Genomic DNA, 9,813 nt, shown 5'->3' on the forward strand with positions numbered 1-9,813 from the left:
TCACTCCGTGCCCAGGCTAGAGTGCAGTGGCATGATCTCAGCTCACTGCTGCAACCTTTACCTCCTGGGTTCAAGCAGTTCTCCTGCCTCAGCCTCCAAAGTAGCTGGGATTACAAGCATGCACCACCACACCCAGTTAATTTGTTTGTATTTTTAGTAGAGATGGGGTTTCACTATGTTGGCCAGGCTGGTCTTGAACTCCTGACCACAAGTGATCCACCCACCTCGGCCTCCCAAAGTGCTGGGATTATAGGCGTGAACCACCACGCCCGGCCTTGTGTTCTTGTTATGTACCAAAACCAAAACTGAAGTAATTAATATTTCTGATTTAATTTTTATAAATAAAAAGACTAAAAACAGATTTTTCAGATACTTACTAGAAATGATTAAAAGAATCACTGGAGATACTGAAACTAAAAATTTATTCTCCATCGATTAATTACTTCCCTCTTCTTTATGGGTCTATCTGCTTTGTCTTTGTAGCATTCTGGCATTATTCCCCTGTGACTTCCTGTCATTATAAAAGGCTAACAATGGTCATACATCAGGATGAAAGAGTTTTGTCTTTGTGTAAAAATTCTTTCTTGCAGTCACATTTGTGGAGTTGGAAGTATGAGGAAAGAATTTGGAATGCAAACAACTTGAACTGACAGTGTTTTTTTCTGTATTACTCAAATCTAGCACAGTTCCTAATAGATAGTTGATCCTTAATAATTGTGAGTTGAAAGAAAAAAATGAAGCTTCACAGAACTTATTAGTCCTTACAAAAATGCAGAACCAATAAAGATGTATGCCAGTATGATATCGTTATCATTACTTCTGACAGTCAATTCTTAATTTGTATGGTTGTGTTACCCGAACATTTTGTTCTGAAAGCATCTAGGCTACAATGCAACGCTAAGAAGAAGGTATGTTAGGAAGACAAGATGTAGAAATCAAGGAAAAATCAAAGAGAGGGCACTCATTAATTCCTCTTCCTTTGCTGCTCCATTATTTATTGTTCTCTTAATTCATGCTTTTGTAAAAACAGGAAGCTTTCTAAGTCCTCCAACAAGATCTCCCACTGTCATCCAGCTGCCTCTTACTCTCAAAAAGGATTTTTTAGTTTCCATTTACCAAGTCTTTAGAACACTCAAAAAGTTTGGGAAGGAAAGGGTAGACCACTGTTTTTGTTGTTGTTGTTGTTTAGTTTTTTATTTTTTAGTATCACTTTGTCCTGGGTGCTCTGTTAGGTAATTTAGCAGATATTATACGATTTAGTCCTCACAGAAACCTTAACAGGTGAGTATATTCCCAATTTATAAATCAAGAAACTGCTGCTCAGAAAGATATCTGGCTTCAAGGATTCAGCTGCAGGTCTATCCTCTACTGCGCAAGAGAGTAATTCTCCCACTCTCAAACCTTTGTGTTTGTTTGTTTGTTTTAATTGTTGATCAAGAGCTTCTAGGCTCCATAATCATGAATACTTAGTATTCCTCCCCTGGAATAGGATTAATATTTATATTTCCAGTGTATCTGGCATTAACTGTTACCACAACAGATCAATCCAGTTGGCCAAGTACTTTACAATGGTCTATTGTTTGAGTAGAAAAAGGAGGCAATGGCAAGTACATAGAATAAAAACTTTCTGTACTGTCACAGACATGATAGATCTCTAGTTTCATGAGATGACCATTAGAATGTGTTGCTCAAATTGCCAATACGATGATAATACTGATGATGAAAATGATGACAATAGTAATACACTCATTTCCTGAGCACCTAACCTGTGCCAAAGACAATTTTAAACATTCCTATTGTCTCATTTGATCTTCCTGGTAAACGTATGAAGTAGGTGTTATCATCCTTACTTTACAGCTGAGAAAACAGAAGCTCAGAGTTGTAATTTGCCACGTTCTTATAGTACTAAATGACAGAGCTGTGTTTGAACCGAGGTTTCATGCTCATCCCCCTGTCTTTAGCGATGATGCCACGTAGCTTTCTATAATAACAACTAACATAATGGTACATACTATCACTTAGATTTTAGTTGTGCTTTCATTTCTCTACCACAATTGCATTTGCTGGAATTCTTTTTGGAGTGTGTGTTTGTGTGTATGTGTGTGTGTGTAGTAGCTGGTTGTATTTATTTCTACTTTATAGGAGAATTTTACCAATAATTCCATGACTTTAATACTCTTCATGCCCGGGATATTCTAGTTTGTTGTGTAACTTAATTTTTCTATAACTTATAATGCTCATTTCTGAAATAGTCTTCAGAATATGCTATTATCTCATTTTACTTCATTCATATATCTATGTATATATTTTATATATTACATAAAATACATGTGCATATAATCTCATTTGCATTATTTTACCTTTAAGGTGAAACGGTGTCACCCCTCATAATCCAGCTTCTGCTACTTTTCACTCATCTGATAGGTGTTGAGTCCCCACTATAAGCTAGATACTCTGCTAGACATCTGGGACACCAAGATGTAAGGACATGGTTTCTATACTCAAGGAACTCACGAAACTCATTCTAATTTATGTTTAAGGCACAGATAAGATTGATACTAAGTCTGTGGAATAGTTCAAGTTTAATTTGTGGAATATATCCAAGTGTTCCCCTTCTCCATCTTGCATAGAAACCCTACTGTAATATGGCAACAGTCTATAAAATACCTATGTTTAGCATGCTACAATAAGAGATGCCCAATAGCCTAAGGATGAATTCTAGTTAGTTTCTGCTTAAGAAATTCCCCAAAGTCCTGGAACACAAGATGTTGAAGGAGTTCCAGAAACTAACAGAGAGATCATCTTTATAACTATTGAAAAGCTCTGTTACTTTAATTATGCTATCCAAAGCCTTGAAAAACAGACCCTATATTCAAATCCTGGCTTCTTCAGCTACTATCTGTATCATGTCACTGTGTTATACAACCCTTCCTGAACCTCAATATCCTTATTTGTAAAGTGAAGATAATAATATCTTTTATTAGTTCGCTTATGTATTCATTCATCCAGAAAACATATTCTTAAATGCCTACTGCATCCCAGGCATTGAGCTAGGCACTAGATAAACAATGTTCAACAAGATAACCATTGTTCCTACACTCCTAAGCCTAATAACCTGGTGAGAGACAGAAGCTGTAAATGAATTGGGTGCTATGATGAAGAATAAAGTGAGGCAATCTGCTTTCAGGTGGGTAAGCAGAGAAGGCCTCTCTGTGGATATGATATTAGGCTGATATCTAAAGAATGCAAAAGACAAGCCTTGTAAATGGCAAGTGAGAAAAGTGTTTCAAGTAGAGGAAATTGTTTGTGCACAGGTCCTGAGCTAGTAAAGGAAGAGGCTGAGAAAGTAAAAGTAGCCTAGTAGATTGAAAAATGAAAAGCAGAGGAGTGGGGCGGAGCAGGGGGGCATTATGCTAAAAAATGGACATTGTCTACCCTAAAACCCAGTAATTTCACTCATGGCATATAACCTAGAGAAATTCTTACATATGCCTACCAGGAGGCATACATAAAATACTCCTAATAGCACTATTCTTTGTTCATGATAGCACAAAATTAAAATAATCCAAACATGGACAAAATAAAGGATAAGTAAGTTTTGGTATATTTGCACAATGGAAGATTATACAGCAGTGAAATGAATGAATTGTAGTTAGACCAACAAAGATGAATCTTATGAGTAATACTTTGAGATGAATACTGAGTGATTGTGGCCATGTTGTTGACCTCAAGCAGCAATTGACTTCTCCACATGGAACCCTGGAGTTGGAGACACAGAATCTCCCTTCCCACTCCTGTTTTTTGGCTTTGTGAGGAAACTTCCCATCAAACACAATGGCTAGCAATGTAACCAACAAGTGAGATCCTCACTCCATGAACCCCAGAGTATTCATTGGGAATCTCAACACGCTTGTGGTCAGGAATTCTGATGTGGAAGCAATCTTTTCAAAGTATGGCAAAATTGTGGGTGGCTCTGTTCATAAGGGCTTTGCCTCCATTCACTATGTTCATGAGAGAAATACCCAGGCTGCTGTGGCAGGAGGGAATGGCAGAATGATTGCCAGCCAAGTTTTAGATACTAATCTGGCTGCAGAGCTGAAAGTGAACTGAGGAAAAGCTGGCATGAGATGATCTGCAGCGGAGATGTACGGCTCCTCTTTTGACTTGGTCTGTGACTTTCAAAGGGATTATTATGACAGGATGCACCGTGATCCAGCACATGCTTCTCCTCCTCCTCCTAGTGCTTGGGCTGTAGTGCCCTCAAAATGCCAGCGTGTATCAGGAAACACCTCACAAAGGGGCAAAAGTGGTTTCAATTCTAAGAGTGGGCAGTGGGGATCTTCCAAATTGAAAGGAGATGACCTTCAGGCTGTAAGAAGGAATTGACCCAGATAAAACAGAAAGTGGATTCTCTACAGGAAAATCTGCAGAAATTTGAAAAGGAGGAGAGTCAACAAGGAGTAGAGTTGAAGAATGTGAAGTCAGATGACGGGCAGAGCAGCAGCTCCATGAAGTAAAATGAGACTAACGTGAAGAAGGAGTCTGAGGGGCTGCAGATGACTCTGCTGAGGAGAAGGACCTGCTGAATGACGATGATACTGAATGTGGGGGTGACCAACTGCAGATAATCAAGGATGGTGAAAAAGAGGCTGAGAAAGGGGAGGATGACAGAGACAGCGCCAATGGCGGAAATGACTTTTTTTTTTTTTTTTTTTTTGAGACAGAGTCTTGCTCTGTCACCCAGGTTGGAGTGCAGTGGCGCAATGTCGGCTCACTGCAAACTCCGCCTCCCAGGTTCAGGTAATTCTGCTGCCTCAGCCTCCCAAGTAGCTGGGATTACAGACGTGTGCCACCATGCCTAGCTAATTTTTGTATTTTTTTTTTAGTAGAGATGGGTTTTTGCCATGTTGGCCAGGCTGGTCTCGAACTCCTGAGCTCAGGTGATCTACCCGCCTGGGTCTCCCAAAGTGCTGGATTACAGGTGTGAGCCACCGCACCTGTCTGAAAACGACTCTTAAGCACATGATGGGGTTTAGAAATCCTATCCCATTATCTCTTTACCTAGGCGGCTAAGATCAAATTCCTCACCTGATCCTCTCCCCTAGTATCTTCAGCACATGCTCACTGTTCTCCCCATCCTTGTCCTTCCCATGTTCATTAATTCATATTGCTCTGAGCCTAGTCTCATTATCACTTCCTTTGAGGCTCCTAGTAGTTTTGTTAAGTCTTACCCTGTAATTTTTGCTTTTAATTTTGATACCTCTTTATGACTGATCGATAAAAAGGATGTATGGTTTTTATCAACAGTCTCCAAAATAATCTCTTCTTATGCAGGAGTACAGTTCTTTTCATTCATACATGAGTTCAGTAGTTGCTTCCCTTCCCTTCCCTAGTTGCAAAGGCAATCTCATTTAGTTCAGTAGCACTGGAGGGCAACTTTGAGTTAGAAGTATGTCGGTTATATCCCACATAAGTGTGCTGTGTGGGGCAGTGCAGCACAAATGTAGCAGTGTATTTTTGTGAATGAGAGTTGGCATGTCAAATGCATCCTCTAAAAAAAAAAATCAGTCTTAAGATTGTTTTATAAAGTTGATATTGTGGGTTATTTTTGTGAACAGCCTGATGTTTGGGACATTTTCCCTACAAAATGAACAAGCCCTTATTAAGGGAGAAATCTGTAGAAAAATAAATAAATAGTTCTTTGAATGGAGAAAAAATTATCAAAAAACAACCCCAACTTACAGTATTATTTACTGTGCATTTAAAATAATGTTCAAATACCCCAAATTTTAAAATATTATAAAAGTATTTTTAAAAAGCAAAAGAACTGAAACTCCTGCTTCTAGCCAACATGTTAGAACAGAGAGCAAATTTACTCTTCTGCCTTAACAACTTGATGACTAGAAAAATACATGAAACAATGTTTTTTTGGAAACTGGACAATAAGCAGAGCAGGACTATAGTGTGTAAGTGAAGGAAAACAAACCAGGTGAGCTCTGTAATTGCACCAGCTTACCCCTTGAAGGTAGTTTTCAGGCAGTAGCACCGAAAAACCAAACCCCAAACAAAATCCAGTGGTAATGAAGAAAGCAGATTGATGTTAGGGGAGAACAAGGCAGCCACAATTTACAGAGCAGAGTACTGTAGAGGAAGGAGCTATACAGGAGAGCTCCGGGGATCTGCAGAGTGATCTACTTAACCCACTTATACCTGAGGTTGCAATTTTTTGAATTTGAAAAATCAGACCTTGACGATGACATTGAGCAGTAGGATATAAATAACTCCCACATGCTTAGCGTTCCAATAATGGAACACTAGGCATAAATTGGAGTGAGAGAGAATAACCTGAGGTCAGGGAAAGACCTACCAGAAGGGAATAGGCAGAACAATTCCTGGACCTCATACAGCACTGGGAAATGTTCTTGCTTCCACAAGTCGGAGTGAACAGGTCTCATGATATATGGCACATCAGTAGGAAACTAAGAAGTAAAACATCTTAATAGTCAGCGTAAAACCTTACTAGAGGCTGCTGTGGACCCAAAACCACAAAGCTTAAAAGCAAGCTTGAAAGGATCCAACTGTTATCCAAATAACTGCATACCAGAAAAAAAGAAGTACAACATTAAAAGAATGTAAGAAAATCTAGCCACCAGCAACATAAATTCACAAGGCCCAGTATCTGAGAAAAAAATAAATAACCATGAGGTATGCAAAGAAGCAGGAAAATAATATCCCAAAACATAGACAAAAACCAATCCATAGAAACTGATGCAAAAATGATATCAATGATGAAACTAGTGCGTAAGAATATTAAAACAATTCCATATGTTCAAAAGGTAGAAGAAAACATAGCCATAATGAGAAGAGAATTTGAAAATGTGAAAAAGACCCAAATGGAACATCTAGATATTATTCAAAGTAAGAAATTCACTGGATGAGATTTGTGACTTTGAATTTAAAGCACATCTCAAGTAAAAACCAAATATTGAATCTTGCTTTTTTATCCAGTCTGACGATATCAGACTTTTGATTAGAATATTTAGTAAATATTCACAGTAAATATAACCATCAAGTGCTAGAAAAGTTAGGCCATTTTGCTATGTTTTTCTGTTCACCTCATCTTTTTGTTCTTGTTGCTCCTGTGTTCCTCCTTTACTCTTTTTTATGCTAAAAATTTATTTATTTAATTTTCAATTCTGGGGTACACATGGAGAACGTACAGGTTTATTACATAGGTAAACATGTGCCATGGTGGTGTGCTGCACCTCTTAACCCGTCACCTAAGTATTAAGCCCAGCATGCATTAGCTATTTTTCCTAATGCTCTCCCTCCCTGCACTGCACCTCCCAACAGGCTCAGTGTGTGTTGTTCCCCTCTCTGTGTGCACATGTACGTTCATTGCAGCACTATTCACAATAACAAAGACATGGAATCAACCCAAATGCCCATCAATGATAGACTGGATAGAGAATATATAGTACATATACAACATGGAATACTATGCAGCCATGAAAAGGATTGAGATCATGTCCTTTGCAGGGACATGGATGGAGCTGGAAGCCATTATCCTCAGCAAACTCACCCAGCAACAGAAAACTAAATACCATGTGTTCTCACTTATAGTGGGAGCTGAATAATGAAAAATTTATTCTTTTATTCTATTTTAATTCCTCTTCTGACTTGATAGCTATATTTATTTGCTTTATTTTTTAGTAATTCCTCTAAAAATACCATATGAGACTGGGTGTGGTGGCACGCACCTGTAATCCTAGCTACTTGGAAGGTTGAGATGGGAGGATTGTTTAAGCCCAGAAATTTGGGGCTGTAGTGGGCTATGTTGATCAGGTGTCTGTACTAAGCTTGGCATCAATATGGGAACTTCCTGGAAGGAGGGAACCACCAGGTTATCTAAGGAGAGATGAATCAGCCCAAGTTGAAAATAGGGCAAGTCAAAGATCTGATGCTGATTAGCAGCAGGATTGTGCCTGTAAATAGCCATTGCACTCCAGCCTGGGCAACATAGCGATAGCTCATATGTAATAAAAATAAAAAGATAGGCTGGGCATGGTGGCTTATGCCTGTAATCCCAGCACTTTGGGAGGCTGAGGCGGGCGGATCATGAAGTCATGAGATCGAGACCATCCTGGCCAACATGGTGAACCCTGTCTCTACTAAAATACAAAATATTAGCCGGGAGTGGTGGCATGCACCTGTAGTCCAGGCTACTAGGGAGGCTGAGGCAGAGGAATTGCTTGAACCTGGGAGGTGGAGGTTGCAGTGAGCCAAGATTGCACCATTGCACTCCAGCCTGGTGACAGAGCAAGACTACATCTCAAAAAAAAAAAAAAAGATACAATATGCATCTTTAACTTATACCAGTCTAACTCAATAAATAATGATAAAATACAGAAACTGATTGCCAGTATAGTTATAGCAGCATTTCTGTCTTTTGTGTTATTATTGTCATACATATTACATCTATACATGTTGTGAACCCTTGAGTACAGTGTTATAAAGTTTGCTTTAAAGAGTCATGTCTTTCAAATAAATTAAGAGAATAAAAAGAGAAAATATATAAATCAGTAAAATCTTTTATATCTGTGCAAATATGTACCAATTCCAGTGCTTTACACTTCCTCTTGAGTCTCTGAGTTGCCATCTGGTGTCATTTTCTTTTAGCCTAATGGATTTCCTTTAGCATTTCTTGTAGGTACAGATATGCTAGCAATAAGTTTCCTTCATTTTTGTTTATTTGAAATTGTCTTTATTTTGTCTTCATTCCTCAAGAATAATCTGGATATAGAATTCTTGGTTGACAGTTGTGTCTTTTTTTTTGCACCTGAATATGTCATTCCAATGTTTTCTAGCTTCCACTGTTTTCAAGAAGAAGTCAACCATTAATTGTATTATGTTCAGCCTTTATTCATTCAAATACATTTTTTTGCTTCTTTTGCTTTCCTCTCCTTCTGGGATTTCAGTTTCATGTAGGATAGACTGTTTCAAGTGATCTCATACAGGTGTCTGAGATCCTGTTCATTTTTCTTCCATCTTTTCTATATTCTTCAGATGTGTAATTTCTGTGAATCTATCTTTAAGCTCACTGACTTTCTTCTGACAGATCAAATCTTCTGCTGAGCTCATCTAAACAAATTTCATTTCAATAGAGTACTTTTCAGCTCTAGCATTTCCATTAGAATCTTTTTTTAAACAAATTTGTTTCTCTTGTGAGATTTCCTATTTGTTCACTCATCATTAGCATATTTTCCCTTAATTATTTGAACACATGCATTTTTTAATTCCTAAGACATATTTATAACAGCTGCTTTGAAATATATTTTGCTAGCTGCAACATCAAAGGACATTTGGAATCAGTTTTGTTTTTTTTTGGGTGGGGGGTGTGGGTGCAGTGTGGGGGATAGAATCTCACGCTGCTGCCCAGGCTGGAGTGCAGTGGCATAATCAAGCTCACTCTAACATCAAACTCTTGCACTGAAGAGATTCTCCCACCTCAGTCTCCTGAGTAGATAGAACTACTAGAACATGTACCACCGTGCCCAAATATATATATATTTGGTAGAGATGAGGTCTCACTCTGTTGCCCAGGGTGTTTATGAACTCCTGGCCTTAAGGAGTCCCCCTACATCAGCCTTCTAAAGCCCTGGGATTACAAGTTTGAGCCACTGTACCCAGCCTGGAATTAATTTTTATTGACTGGTTTTCATATCTTGAGTAGGGGTCATACTTTTCTATTTCTCTATATTGGGGATGGAGGTTAAAAGTAGAATTGTAAATAACATGTTCAGTAATTTTGGA

General features: G+C 38.4%; 1 pseudogene; it reads left to right on the forward strand.

Annotated features, from left to right (window-relative positions):
• The first annotated feature begins 3,834 nt into the window (after positions 1–3,834).
• On the forward strand, positions 3,835–4,696 carry LOC111539372 (annotated as a pseudogene).
• Positions 4,697–9,813: the final 5,117 nt, after the last annotated feature.

This window comes from Piliocolobus tephrosceles, chromosome 1, assembly GCF_002776525.5.
Source record: "Piliocolobus tephrosceles isolate RC106 chromosome 1, ASM277652v3, whole genome shotgun sequence".
Lineage (NCBI taxonomy): Eukaryota > Metazoa > Chordata > Mammalia > Primates > Cercopithecidae > Piliocolobus > Piliocolobus tephrosceles.